Source organism: Oratosquilla oratoria, chromosome 27 (assembly GCF_046742065.1).
Source record: "Oratosquilla oratoria isolate Oo_2021 chromosome 27, ASM4674206v1, whole genome shotgun sequence".
In the NCBI taxonomy this organism is placed as follows: Eukaryota; Metazoa; Arthropoda; class Malacostraca; order Stomatopoda; family Squillidae; genus Oratosquilla; species Oratosquilla oratoria.
Window position 1 is genome coordinate 38,987,534 of NC_134803.1, and position 12,500 is coordinate 39,000,033.

Consider the following 12,500-nt stretch of genomic DNA (forward strand, 5'->3'; position numbering starts at 1 on the left):
AGTCGCCATGACAGAACGCCACATCAAAGAAAGGGTGAAAGTAAAGGACGAGATGAGAGAGAGGGTCAGAGAGGGGGGGGGAGAGGGGAGGGAGACTGGGGTGGGTGGGAAAGGGGGAGAGGAGGGAGATACGGGACGGGGAGGAAGAGAGAGGGGAGAGGAGAAGGGGAGAAGGGGAGAGGGGGAGGAGAGAAAGGAGAGAGGGGGAGGGGGAAATGGATGGGGAGGGGACGGGAGAAGGGAGAGGGGGAGGGGAAGGGGGAGGGGAAGGGGGAAGGGAAGAAATGGAGAGGGGGAGAGAGGGGGAGTAGGGGTAGAGAGGTGGAGAGAAGGGGAGGGGAGAAAGGGAGGGGGAGGGAGGGGAAGAGAAGGAGGGGGAGGGGGAAGAGGAAGGAAAAAAAAGAGTAGAGGGGGGAGAGAGCGGGAGGCTGAAAGAAGAAGAGGGGAGAGTGGGGAAGAGACGAGGTGAGAGAGTGGGGGAGAGACGAGGTGAGAGTGGGGGAGAGCTGAGATGGGGTGAAAGTGAGGGAAGAATGGGAGAGGGGAGGGGGAGTGTAGGAAGAGGGGGAGTGTAAGAAGAGGGGGAGTGTAAGAAGAGGGGGATTGTAGGGGAGAGAGGAGGTGTGGGTGGAGGAAAAGGGAGAAGAGAGGGGGAGAGAGATGAAGAATGGCAAAAACGGATGGTCAAGGTGATGATTAGTTTACACTCTACAAGAGAGAAAATCGGCGCAACCTCTCCCTCTCATTCTTTCTCTCTCTATCTATTTATCTCTCCCTCTCTCATTCTTTCTCTCTCTCCCTCTCTCATTCTTTCTCTCTCTCTCTCTCTATCTATCTATCTCTCCCCCCTCTCTCTCTCTCCCTCATTCTTTCTCTCTCTCTCTCTCTATCTATCTATCTCTCCCCCCTCTCTCTCTCTCCCTCATTCTCTCTCTCTCTCTCCCTCTCATTCTTTCTCTCTTTCTCTCTCTCTCTCTCCCTCTCATTCTCTCTCTCTCTCTCTCTCTCTCTCTCTCTCTCTCTCTCTCTCTCTCTCTCTCTCTCTCTCTCTCTCCCTTGTATACGGCAAGGGAAGCGGAGATGAGGGAGATAAGAAAAGAAGGAAGTTGGGAAAGAGAGGAAGGGGAGGAGGAACGATAAGAGGAGCAAACGATAAGGGGAGGTTAGGAAGTTAGTAGGGGGGGGGAGCTTTAGAGGGCAGAGTTACGTCGGAGGGGAGGGGGAAAGGGGGGAAAGGGAATAGAAGGTGAAGGGAAAGGGGAGAGAAAATGGAAGGGAAGAGAAAGTGAAGGGAAGGGAAGGGGGGCAGAAAATGGAAGGGTAAAAGAAAGGTTGAAATGAAGAAGTTGGAAGGAGGGGGAGAATGGGGTGAAAAGAGGGGAGAATGGGGTGAAAAGAGGGGAGAACGGGGTGAAAAGAGGGGAGAATGGGATGAAAAGAGGGGAGAATGGGGTGAAAAGAGGGGAGAATGTGGTGAAAAGAGGGGAGAATGGGGTGAAAAGAAGGGAGAATGGGGTGAAATGAGAGAAGGGGGTGAAAAGAGGGGAGACGGGGTGAAAAGATGGGAAAAGGGGGTGAAAAGAGGGAAGACGGGGTGAAAAGAGGGGAGAAGGGGGTGAAAAGAGGGGAGACGGGGGTAAAAAGAGGTGAGACGGGGTAAAAAGAGGGGAGAAGGGGGTGAAAAGAGGGGAGAAGTGGATGAAAAGAGAGAAGTGGATGAAAACAGGGGAGAAGGGGGTGAAAACAGGGGAGAAGGGGAGAAAGGGAAGAGATGAAGGACGACGCGTGAGAGAGGGAAAAGTGAGAGAGGGGGACGTGGGAGAGAGGGGGAAGTGAGAGGAAGAAGAAGGGGTTAGAAGAAAGAGGGGAAAGGGGAAGGAAAGGAACTGCCCTTACGAGGGGATATTTCAGGAGGTATGAAACTTGGAGAGAGAAGGGGAGGAAGACGGGGACATAATAATTTTTTTCATAAACAGGTAAAGAGAGACTGTAAATTTAATGGAAAATGTAGAAGAGGAACGAAGGGAGGGGAGGGGTCGAAAGGGAAGAGGAAAAGGAGGAAGAGGAAGACTGATCGGAAGAGTAAAGGCAAAGGGAAATAGGAAGGAAAATGGATCGAAAGTTCGTTGGTGAGGTTCTTGGTGTGTGGGGATTGGTGTTGAGGTTGATAGATGGAGAGGTTCCTGGGTTGGGGGTTGATGTTGGGGGTTAGTGTAGGATATTGATGTGGGGGTTGGTGTGGGGGGTTGGTGTGGGGGTTGGTGTGGGAGGTTAGTGTGGGGGTTGGTGTAGGGGTTGGTGTGGGAGGTTGGATTGGGGGGGTTGGTGTGAGAGGTTGGTGTGGGAGGTAGGTGTGGGAGGTTGGTGTGGGAGGCTGGTATGGTGGTTGGTGTGGGAAGTTGGTGTGGGAGGTTGGTGTGGGAGATTGGTGTGGGAGGTTGCTGTGGGGGGGTTGGTGTGTGGGGGATGGTGTGGGGGACTGGTGTGGGGGGATTGGTGTGGGGGACTGGTGTGGGGGATTGGCGTGGGGGATTGTGTGGGGGGATTGGTGTGGGGGATTGGTGTGTGGGGTTGGTGTGCGGGATTGGTGTGGAGGTTGGTGAGGGGGGTTGGTGTGTGTGGGGTTGGTGTGGGAGTTCGTGGATGGGGTGTAGGCTATGGGAGAACTGGTGTGTGAAGAGGTGCATGGGGTTGGTTGGCTCGTGGGAGGGGGGGGGAGGAGTCGGGGGCTGAATAGTTTGGTGGATAGATGGTTGGATGGTTGGACGATTGGTTTGGATGTTTGCTTGTTTGTTTGTTTTATTGATTTCTTGCTTATCTTTATCTGTTAATTCCCTCAGATTTTCGGAGATGCAATGTAGCCACGTATACTTCTAAAACAAATATTTTCGAGTTTGGATTTTTCTAGTTTAACGTTTAGGTTAAACATGTTAGGCGCTCTAGAAAAAAGAATCAGGGTTCCTTGCCTCTATGGTCTTCCCCAGGGATGATTGTTATAATGGGAAACCATTTTGTGGGAATTTGAGGTTTTCGACCGGGCGAGGGGAAAATATACAAAGAATACTTTCTGCGGAAAATAGTGAAAACATCAAAATTGCTTAAATCGCTAAAAAAACAAAAAAAAAAAAAAAAAAAAAAAAAAAAAAAAAAAAAAAAACGCTGAAATAAATATACCTAGATATAACATAAATCCAACCGAATTTTAGCGAGACAATCTAAACCAGGGGTTCTCATTAGGGGTGAAATTCACCCCCAGGGGGGAATTTTGGGATTTCTGGGGGGTGATTTGTGACCACAGTCAGCTTACGGGGTGAGGAAAGCAATTATAGGTTTTGGCCTATCTGGCCTGTCACCTGGGCTGGATTTATACTAATTTGGGAAAAATATATACTAATTTGGAAAAAATAAAAGGGTTTTTAGTAATATTTGCATATTATTTAGAATGCACCTTTTGAAACAGACAATCTTGGAAAGGAGGGGGGAATGACATTCTTACAAATGGTGAAAGGGGTGAATGGGCCAAGTAAGGCCGAGAACCCCTGATCTAAACAATCCGACCTAACCAAGTCAAATCAACCTTGCCAAAACAATCAGACTATGTCAATTTGGTCAACTTTAGCCAATTTTACCAAACCAGCCTAACCAAATTAGCCTAAGTTATCCAACTCAACTTAGTCGACCAAAATGAGTCAATGTAACTTAACCTAACCTAGCCAATTTTGGCTGGTAAATTTTTGAAGTGCGCACCAACGCGATATAGAAATAGAAAATTAAATAATAATTTTGTAAATTATATTACACCAATATAATATACATTATTCTTGGAGGAAATTGATAATAGAAAAGGTTACTAAAAGCTAAAAACAAACAAACGCAACCGTTTCGGTTACTTGAGACGCCATCTTTATTTTGGTAGAAGCGGAGGCCGAAGAAATTAAGTATGATAAATTCATCTATTCTAATCTAACCTAACCCACATAATCTAACATAATCTAACCTACCTACCTAACCAAACCTGCATTTATTAATGCGGTACCTGTAATTCTAGAGGTCATTAAGGTTGTCGTCGTCTCCGACCTCCGAATTTATCAAAACAAAGATGGCGTCTAAAGGAGTCGAAGCGACTTCATTCGTTACTGTATAGGTTTTAGCAACATTTTCTGATATAGATTTCCGCTAAGGAAAATATTTTTTACATTGATGTATTATAATTTACAAAATTAAATTTTAATTTTCTAATGCTATACCGCGTAGGTGTGCACTTCTAAAAGAAACCCCCTTTGGCTTACTGTACATTAATGATTACAACACTGCTGCGTTCTATTCCAGAATCGCGTAGACACGTTTTTTTTTTTAAGCTCTCTTTTGTTTTTCTGTGGAATGGTTAGGTTGGATTAAATTGGGTTAGGTTAGGTTATATTAGGTTAGAAGCTATTGTGCAACGTAAGTTTCATATTAGATATCTGTGCTTGCGTGATTTTGCTTACCTTGTATGCTCCCCATCCAAGGAAGGCGATTTGATCTTGTGATGGGCAGTCCTACAATGTAATGTACACTTTCATCGTAATAATATGATTTGTAAACACAATAACAAATTCCTTCTATTTTCCCTCAAATTATACCTTTGGTCACAACCGAGACACTTAAATTAAGTTGAAAACGAACACTGAATAATAAAAACTATCTTTTTTGTTCTTTAAAAACATAAAATCACAATTATCACACCGGAATCTGCCTTAATCGGCCACTTCACAAATCAAAACAGTTTATCAGCGACACTGTCTCTACTCAAGAAGAAAAGCGAGCGCTGATTGGCTAAACAGCCTGGCGCATGGGCCGCGCTGATTCGCTGACCCGTTGCGAGCATGCGCAGTGATAACAATTGTCATGAAAAAATAAATAAATAAATAAATGAATGAAAAATCAAATGCACTATTTGTTGCCTTTAGAGTAACATCATAATTGCAGAATAATTGTATCTTTATATGATATGTTGTTACTAGTATAATGGGTGGTTTTCTCTTTGTTTCAATGATTTGTTTACAAGATAACGACGTTTGTTACTTTTACGTGATTTGTCATAAACACTGAGCAAATATACAACTATTTGCGTACACATCCCTATGCGCATTTTTCACTTCTTTCTTTTTTTGCATTTGAAAGATCCATTTTTAATGGAATAGTTAGGTTAGGTCAGGTCAGTTTAAGTTAGGTTAGGTTAGGTTAGGAGCTATTAGACAACGTAAGTTTCATGTTAAGTACCCGTACTTGCGTGATTCTGGAATTTTACTATGCAGTGCACCTAAATAGCTGTTATATTACTATTTTTTATGACAATATGCGCCAGGGCCTGAAATGATGGAGAAAACTCGTTAACCGTAATAGCTTTGTGGTCGCTGTCCTGGGGAGGCCATTCTTCATGATCTGAATATGACGTTTGTCTTTGACTTTTTACTATCTATCATACGCGAAAATATGTCCTGCAAACAATGTGTATAAAAACGGTAGAAATCATTAACATTTGACATTGTGTTTACGATTTGAAACTGTACGTTTCTTCGCGTATCTGATATACACTGTAAACCCCTATTTCCAATTTTGAGAAACTTTATGGCGTCACAGGCATAAAGCCTCTTCCAGGAAGTCTTCTGTGTCTATGTGTGTCTACGTGTAATACTTTCTAATAAATGACAATCTAACCGCTGTATAAGTGTGCTACAAATATATCTGACAATTTATATTCTACATACTGATATTCGTATATACTATATTTCATATAATGAAAGATTGTATAAATGTAGATAGTTTTCTTGAGTGTGGTTTTCTTCAATGAGTAGAATTACCGCAAGACTGGCAGAGAATTCAAGAATCTTGATGTACACTATGGTCGAGACCTCGTCGAGTTCTCTCCATCCCATCCCCCAACGTGAAACAATGCTTTAACTACTACCTCTCTTCCTACCCTAATTTAACCTAACCTAACCTAACCTATCCTTACCTAACCAAACCTAACTAGCTTAACCTAACCTAACCTAACCTAACCTAACCTAACCTAACCTTACCTAACCTAACCTAACCAAAACAAACCAAACCAAGCCAAACCTAACCTAACCTAACCTAACCAAACCTAACCTAACCTAACCTAACCTAACCTAACCTTACCTAACCTAACCTAACCAAAACAAACCAAACCAAGCCAAACCTAACCTAACCTAACCTAACCAAATCTAACCTAGCTTAACCTAACCTGACCTAACCTAACCTAATCTAACCTAACTTAACCAAACCAAACCAATAAAAAACAAACCAAACCTAACCTAACCTAACCAAACCTAACCTAGCTTAACCTAACCTAACCTGACCTAACCTAACCTAACCAAACCAATCCAATCCAATCCAATCCAATCCAAACCAAACCAAACCAAACCTAATCTAACCTAACCTCACAACAGGAGGCGCTTAGCTGCAACCTTTGTGCTCGGACGTGCAATGTAAATAGAATTAACTGGTGGCTGTTGGATTGTAGTGAGGGTCCATATCGTGTGATGAGCGGTAAGAACCAATCGTCCACAAGACACAATGAAGGGCGAATCACTTCTGTTTCTATGCCGTCAAAGTGTTTGCAGAGGAAGGCAAATAACGTGAGAAAAACTGGCACAACATCCTCCAACAGGAGTTGCAACATGGCCACTGCAACAGAGGCAATTAATCAACACAGTTGCAACATGGCACCCCGTAAACTAGTGTTTCTCAACCAGAGGTCCGTGGATACCTACACAGCTACAGAAATCTACCAAAGGGTCTACAGGACAGTGAATGCGAATTGTTACTTTATTTTCCATTTCTTAGATATATATGGATTTATTTTTTCAGGTTTGTACACCAATTCCCGTGCAAAAAAAAATGATCAACAATTCTTACATATATGCATATACATCTACTAAAGGCTTTTTCCCCCTTACCAGGGAGGTAGCCAGAGTCAAAAGGGATAATTCTACTCCCACCCATTTCATCCCCACCCACTCCACTCCCATTCACCGCCCCTCCCTCCCTCTTATCTTGGCTCCTCCTGGATGACGGGCTATCCCTACATCTCGGCCATCGCTCTGAGTCAGAAACAATGCAACAATATGCAGCACATCCACAGCAAGGCCGCTTCACTTAATCGGCGACCACCGGCCCTCTCCGTCTCCTCATGCAGAAACATTGAAGACACTGAGAAACCCCTTCGGGCTGCGTAAAAATGTCATTCACACATAACCACTCTTTAACCAAACCCACCCCCATCTCCATCCCTCAATTCTTATTTAATGTAAAATAGCTGCATTCTATCTAGCCCTGTATTGGGGGGTTCCCTGAGCATACAAGTCAATGTAAAAGGTTCACAAAGCTTGGAAGGTTGAGAAATACTGCCATATATGACCAGAGTGACCTCTGCAATTGTAACCACATGTTGCAATAGCCATGGAAAGTCCTGCAACATTTACCCCTACAACTAAGACACTGATCAACAATCGATGGCAACAATGGTACTCCCTCATTGCGTGGAGTGTGGGGTGATGTAAGCTTTAACGCAAACCGAGACGCAGGCGACGCAGGCGACACAGGCGACACAGGCGGCACAAGCGACGCAGCACAGGGTAAAGGCAGACTTCCTGTTGTTGAATTGAGATACTATTAGAGGTATTCAAATGGGCCAAGGGCTTTATCAAGGGTGATGCAGGCAAGGTCATCACATCGAGACAGCAGGGCAGGACCCATAGTAATGGATTTAGATTAGGCAAATTTAGGCTTGAGAAGAAATTAGGCAAGAACTGGTTTACCATCAGTATGGTTAACGAATGGAATAGACTTATCAATCCTGAAGTAAGCGCTGAAACAATTGGTTGTTTTAAGAGAAGATTAGATAAATCTATGGGCAAGGATAACAGGTAACAAGAGACATGGCACTACCTGGTGTGGGTCTTATGGTCTCTTGCAGTCTCCTTAATTCTTATGCTCTTACGAGATCTATAACTTTATGGATAGGGATGACAGGTGGTAATGGACATGGTACTGCTTACTCTAGGCCTTATGGTCTCTTGCAGGCTCCTCCATCCTTATGTTCTTATGAGGAGATCCATAACTTTATGGAGAGGAATGACATGGTACTGCCTACTCTAGGCCTTATAGTCTCTTGCAGTCTCCTCCATTCTTTTATTCTTATGAGAAGATCCATAACTTTATGGGGAGGAATGACATGGTACTGCCTACTATAGGCCTTATGGTCTCTTGCAGGCTCCTCCATCCTTATGTTCTTATGAGGAGATCCATAACTTTATGGAGAGGAATGACATGGTACTGCCTACTCTAGGCCTTATGGTCTCTTGCAAGCTCCTCCATTCTTATATTCTTATGATGAGATCCATAACTTCATGGATAGGGATGACAGGTGGTACTGCCTACTATAGGCCTTATGGTCTCTTGTATTCTTTTCCATCCCCCTGTTCTTACGGGACTTCAGCAGTTGCAGTTTGCAGCCTGACGCAGTGGCAACAAGGCGCTACGTTCATTGGCCAGAGTTGCTGCAAGACGATGCAGGAGCTACCGCAGCCGTCTGTTTACCTCAGCAACTGGAACGATTACCATCATCGCACTTACGTGGAACGCACTCGCGGCAGCCTTGCCAGACCTCCGCAACCCGACGTGGTTATAAGATTATAAGAATAGAGGAGACTACAAGAGACCATAAGGCCTAGAGTAGGTAGTACAATGTCCCTTACCACCTGTCGTCCCTACCCATAAAGTTATCAAGCCTTCTAAATCATTCAATTGATTCCGCGTTCACTGCATGGTTACAAAGTCTATTTCATTCGTTAACCATTCTGTTGGTAAACCAGTTTTTGCTTATTTCTTTCTTAAACCTAAATTTGATAATGTTAACGTTACTACAAATCCTGACCTGATGTCTTAATATGATGACCTTGCCTGCATCACCCTTGTTTGACCTCTGACCCGATGTGTTGGGGAGGAAGAGAACTAAGTTAAAATGGGGATAGCGACCGACACCTATCCCTTCCAATACTGGGGTCCCCACCCATATATATATATATATATATATATATATATATATATATATATTATATATATATATATATACTATATATATATATATATATTCTTGATGGCGCAATCGGTTAAGTCACTAACACTTGTCATGTGCTCACCCCGGTTCGAGTCCTTGGTCGTGTGGTCGTGCCACGTTTCCATTTCTGCATGTTGGCCTCCTCGAGTCTCTCTTGATGTTGATGGCTTAGAATTAAGATGTATTGTGGTTGATAAAAATGTGTATATATATATATATATATATATATATATATATATATATATATATATATATATATATATATATAAACATATATATATATACACATATATATATATATATATACATATATATATGTGTGTGTGTGTGTGTGTGTATTCAAACAAAAAACTATAATGTGCGTCACTACATTGAAGAAAACAAATTTTTCCGTTCTGGGGCATTCAGGAAGGGGGTGGGGGGAGGGAAGGACCTTGAATGGGGGGAGAAAGGGGGGGAAGGGGGAGGCTGGTGCAGTTTAGCACGCAAGAGTGGGGTTGTGGGAGGTGGGGGGAACCCCATGGGCATAAACGAGTTTATCCACAAGATTACGGATGACATGTAATCACACCGAATGAAGGATAGCCACGATAACTAGGTCTGCAGTGTCAAAAGTTGCACACAAGGAAGCAAGCAAGCGGTTGCAAAGAGACGTGTTACAACGCACGCACCCATACAAGCATGCACGCGCGTGCACAAGCCCGCACAAGCCGACAAACGCGTGAGTAAGCTTGCACGCGCGTGTTCTTACAGGATGGACGTGTATTAAAACGCGCACAGACGCACATATATACTCCATACTGAATTTCATTCCACCAGTGATTTACTTGGCCTTCAACACAGTGAGGGGAGGGTGAGGCGAAAATGGGAGAGGGGAGAGGTTAGAGGGGAGAGGGAGAGAGGGGAGACGGGAAGGGGAGAGGGAGGGGGAGTGGGAGAGAGGAGAGGGGGAGTGGGAGAGAGGAGGAAGGGTGGAGGGGAGAAGGAGGTGGAGAGAGGGGAGGGGGAGGGGAGAGGGAGAGAGGAGGAGGGGGAGGGGAGAGGGAGAGGGGAGGAGGGAGAGGGGAGGAGGCCCCCGATCTTAGGAAATGGTCTAGGATTAGTCAGACTGAAATATGTAAAGAGCGCATAAGGGAGTTCGGGTGCAGTCAAAATCTGTCATCACCCTCAACTGAATGAAATCTGTCAACACTCTTGGCCTCAAGTGACAGATTTAACGCCTTCCGTACCGGGTGGCACTTTCCCTTACTATGTAACTGTCGCCAGACGATTTGATTAATTTCAGTGAACGCATTCCACGGCAGGGAACGAATTTAACCAGTGATTAGTCCTCGGTAATAGATCTCTCTATTTTGTTAATCTGTTTCAATTACCTAAGATGAATGTCCTTTGAATGAAACATGTTGCAATGTACACCTAGGTCTCTTAATCCGACATTCGCCAACCGCCACCTATGCAGACGTTTGGACCCAGGGCATAAATCCACTTTGGGAATTGGTGGTGCTTTATGTCCTGGGCCAATTCTCGAAGTGGGTCTATGTCCTGGGTCCAAACGTCAGCACAAGTGGCGGTTGGTGAGTGTTGGATGGTTTGCTGTTGACGTATAGGATTTCCTTCCAAAGACCGCGATGGTGAGTGGGGAAGTGGTCTCTCCAGATGAATAAAATCACCTGACGGCATCCAGAAGAACGGGAAAGGGGTGCGCGAACCAGGACGTTGTAAAGGCCCACAACCCCAGAGCACCTGAATGTAGTTTATCTTTACAAGCTAATATTTGGGGCTCTGGCTGACAAGCTTATTCTGAGGATGGCCAGTCTTTACAAGCTTGTTTAAAGGTTAGGTTAGGTTAAATTAGGCTTGGCTAGATTAGGTTAGGTTAAGTTAGCTTAGGTTAGGTTAGGATAAGTTAGGTTTGATTAGGTTAGGTTAGGTTTGGTTAAGTTAGGTTAGATTAGGTTCTGTTATGCTATGTTAGGTTAGGTTAGGTTAGGCTAGGTTAGGTTAGGTTAAGTTAGGATAGTTTAGGTTAGATAAGGTTAGTAGGTTAAGTTAGGTTGGGGTGACTCATATATACAAACTCATGTCTGGGGTCGCTACTCTTTACAACGTCCGCAAATCACTCCCCACGTGGCGGTGGGCGAAGGGAAGGACCCACCTGGCACACCGAGTCGCTGTTGATTAATCACTTCAACTCAGGAAGGATTTGCGTCACAAGGAAGACGGATGTGGACTCAGAGGGTGAGAGCAGGGAGCGGGGAGGGGTTGCCGATCTAACGTCATAGATATTTGTGACGTCATACCAAAATGTGACGTCATAAAAATGCGTGATGCCATACACATTCGTGACGTCATAAAATTAGAGGTAATGCAAAAATAATGACGTCATAGAAACGTGACGTCACGTTTATGTGACGTCAAATTTATATATGACGTCATACAAAAGTGACGTTATTCAAAATATAAAATAATGAATTTGTGACGTCATACAAAATATGACGTTGCAAGTGTGACGTCATGCAAATTTATGACATACATTGTATGACATCATATGCAATTGTGACATACAAAATATGACGTCATATACAAATATGACGCCATACAAATAGTGACGTCCTATGCAAGTGTGACATCATACAAATGGTGACGTCATACAAAACGGTGACGTCATGCAAAAACGTGACGTCACAGTATTGCGACTGTCACACTATGACGTCACACCTGATGCAGAGTTGTGGCAGGCAACTTGTCGTCATGACACACACACACACACAAACGCGCGCGCGCGCGCTACAAATATTCTTGTAACCGATTAGAAAAAATAAAAAATGTGTCTTTCGAAGAACAGCTTATTCGTCACTCCCACACGTCTCCTCTGTGCGTGTGTATGTGTGTGTGTGTGTGTGTGTGTGTGTGTGTGTGTGTGTGTGTGTGTGTGTGTGTGTGTGTGTGTGTGTGTGTGTGTGTGTGTGTGTGTGTGTGTGTGTGTGTGTGTGTGTGTGTGTGTGTATGCGTGTATGTGTGTCGTAGATACATCGTCATTTCTTGCTGAAATATTTTATTACCGTCATATTTCATGATAGTGTCTTATACGAGGTCCACGTGGAAATCTGCGAGCAGGAGTAGTCTGATGATCCTAACGATGCTTTAAATCACCACCCAGAGTGCAAGCGAAACCATTGGACACATAAATCAGATACGGTCAAATTGTGTGTGTGTGTGTGTGTGTGTGTGTGTGTGTGTGTGTGTGTGTGTGTAGCTACACACATGTGCACGATCACTCGTGTGACCAATCGTGTGTATAAGAATGAGACACTTCTTGGCCCTTCTTGGCACTTAAACATATGCTCTTCTTCGCATTTTGGCCCAAGAGCGACCA